The 2643-nt window shown below is 54.2% G+C and overlaps 1 long non-coding RNA gene across 1 annotated transcript; it reads right to left on the bottom strand.

Moving 5' to 3' along the window:
• Positions 1-1116: 1116 nt before the first annotated feature.
• Positions 1117-2164, bottom strand: LOC136794149 (uncharacterized). The gene is made up of 2 exons (XR_010840513.1): positions 1817-2164; positions 1117-1657 (listed from the first exon to the last, which is right to left on the bottom strand). It is a non-coding gene; the product is annotated as an uncharacterized lncRNA (long non-coding RNA).
• Positions 2165-2643: the final 479 nt, after the last annotated feature.

The following is a 2643-nucleotide window of genomic DNA, read 5'->3' as shown; positions in this document are numbered from 1 at the left end:
ACGTCCACTCGCCCTTTACTCCTCTCAGTTCCTTTAAAATCTCTGCCCACCCTTGGCACACACAGGGAACCCTCTTTTTTCCCAGTATTAATGCCGATGCTAGTCAGAATCTATAGGCTTAGTGAAATGTCTCTGAAGGAGCAGCGAAGTTCCGAACCTCGCATAAGCTTCCAGGGGCAGCAGCACAGAAACACGCCTGAAGCGAGTCAGACGACCGGGTAAGGAAACACCCGTCTGGGGGTGCTGGGTCTTCACGCAGCAGAGGCTGATCCTGTGCCCCCCGGAGCGCCTCAGAATTCACAGGAGTCCACGCCGTTCAGGGTGACAAAGCCTCCAGGGTCATCCAAGCCATCATCTTCAGAGCTATTTGGGGGAGGCCACCCGCTACGCAGCGAGCAGGGACTCTGTGGCTCTGCAGGCTTGATATTAACAGTGACTAGTCTCGTCTAGAGAAAGCACTGGACACGGGGAATCACTTGCAAAGAATTTAAATGTGAGACTAAAGCCAGTTTCCTAATGAAAACCTGCCAAACTTCAACTGTATCCAGAAATAAGCCTAGAAATTAAACTGAGATTAATGCTTCCATCTAGTTCCTTTAGCACGATTAAGTTGCTTGGTGCAGCCTCAAGTATTCAGCTCTAATTGTGCTTCTTATGGTGGAAAAAGAAAAAAGAGTGAAAAAGTCACACCGAAATTGAAGATGTGAACAGTGTGTGCAGGAGTCCCAACCGTTGCTGCCTAAGGAGGAGCTGCTGTGTGGAGGAGGTCCCAGCAGAAGCAGAAGACACCTCCATGAAAGCCCACCACACGGGGGCTTCATGGGGTGGGTGTGGAGGGGAGGCGTGGACACACGAGCGACAGCCGTACCGTGATGGGAAGGCAGAGAGAGTCCACGCGAGGCTAAAATGCTTGGACTACAGCTAACACTATTCTAAAGCAATTGTTCTTCTGTTAAGTAATAATTCAAAATGATAAACACATACCACCCACTGGGACGGTGAAACTCCAAAAACTCGGCGATACCAGTTACCAGCGGGAATGTGGAGCAAGAGGAGCTCTCATCCGCTGCTAGCGGGATGCAGCCGTCCGGCCACTTCGGGAGACAGCTCAGCAGATTTTACAAACCTACCGGATCCCGGTTTAATCAGAGAGAACCAACGGGGAAGAAAGCAAACTGGTTGTTAGGAACTTTAATTACAAAGGGAAATGCCATGCATAGAATGGGGGAGGGAGAGAGCAAATCATTTCCTAAGACATCATTGTCTCCTATTTATAGATGGAAAAATGGAGACTCAGAGGGTTTGAGCGACTTTCTCAAGGTTACATGGGTCACTTGCATCCAGGGTTAATGTCCCTTGCCCCCTTATTCCTGCGGCCTAGAAGGAGACTAGCCTACTACACAAAATGTCTGGTTTAAAACCTAGTGGCTTAATAGTCCACTGCGGAAGAAAAAAATAACAAAACGCACCACCTCAATTGTCTTACAGGGTGCAAAGGACCTTTGCTGCACTTGAAAAAGATTTGAAGGCGGAGCTGTAAACAATGCAAACGTTGTCTCAGGGCGCCATCTAGCGGACAATTCGTGAAGTGACACTCTTTTCCTCGCGTGAAGACGGCAGGTCTCCAGTTCCTGCTTTCCCCGTGTTCCTTCGGAATCTGTGTACCCAAGGCGACGTGCCAGGGTTTCACAAGCAAAGTTAACAAGGCAGTTCATCATCAGGGGGGTCCTTTACCTTGCCCCCGACTCTGTCACCTGCGTCACCACCACTGAGCTTTGCCGACAGCCCCCGGGGTCCACCTGCCTTCTTCGCTCACCTGGCTGCAGCGGAGGCTGCTCACCCCTGGCCTTGATGGCCTCCACCGAGTCACACTTGTCCGGCTTGCTGACGTGGTTAGTTTTGTGAGGCTGAGAAGGGCGGTTGCGACGGGCTGGCCTGGGAGTTGGGGCGCCGCTGGTTTCTCTGGCAGTAGGCTTAGCCCGAGGATGGGCGGCCATCACGTGGACCACAGGCTCAAAGCAACGTCAGTTCCTCTTCCTTCTCCTCTTCCTCTTCCCGACTTTTTCCTTTTCCCCTGCGCCCTCCCTTCCTTTCCTGAACAACTCAGTCCTCAGTGCAGAGCCAGGTGAGCGCGTGAGATGGCATCAAGGCGCGGTGGGACCCAGCGGGTGGCCGGCATCCCGGCCTGGGCAGGGGATGCCATCCACGGGGGAGCGGCCCCGCTCAGGAGGTGGGCCCCGCTGCGCACACCGTGGACCCGGGGCGGGGTCGCCGGGCGCAGAGCGAGGTCCCTGGGGAGAGCCTGCAGGTTTGTCCCCTGCGCTCAGGCCCCGGGGTGTTTGCACCCACATCACCCGGGCTCCTCGCAAGCACTCTCTGAGCCACCTTCGCCTCACCTGCTATCTGCAGCACACGTGAACTGTTTCTCATCTGGCCCTAAACCCGGGGCTTCTCCCTCTAAGCTGAGCCTCTTTGATGCTCCTGGAACCCGAGGTCCTGCCTGAGAGGTGGATTCGCTCCCCGACGTGGACGGACACCCCTTGGTTCTCTGCAGCTGTAACCTGCACGAAGACTCCAAACCGATAGGCTCCTCTTCAGCACCGGCAGCTGGATAATCCAGGAGGACGTTACTAGAACATTCCA

Source organism: Kogia breviceps, chromosome 4 (assembly GCF_026419965.1).
Source record: "Kogia breviceps isolate mKogBre1 chromosome 4, mKogBre1 haplotype 1, whole genome shotgun sequence".
Taxonomy (NCBI): domain Eukaryota; kingdom Metazoa; phylum Chordata; class Mammalia; order Artiodactyla; family Physeteridae; genus Kogia; species Kogia breviceps.
Note: the sequence above shows the minus strand (reverse complement) of the source record. Positions and strands in the feature narration are given on the sequence as shown.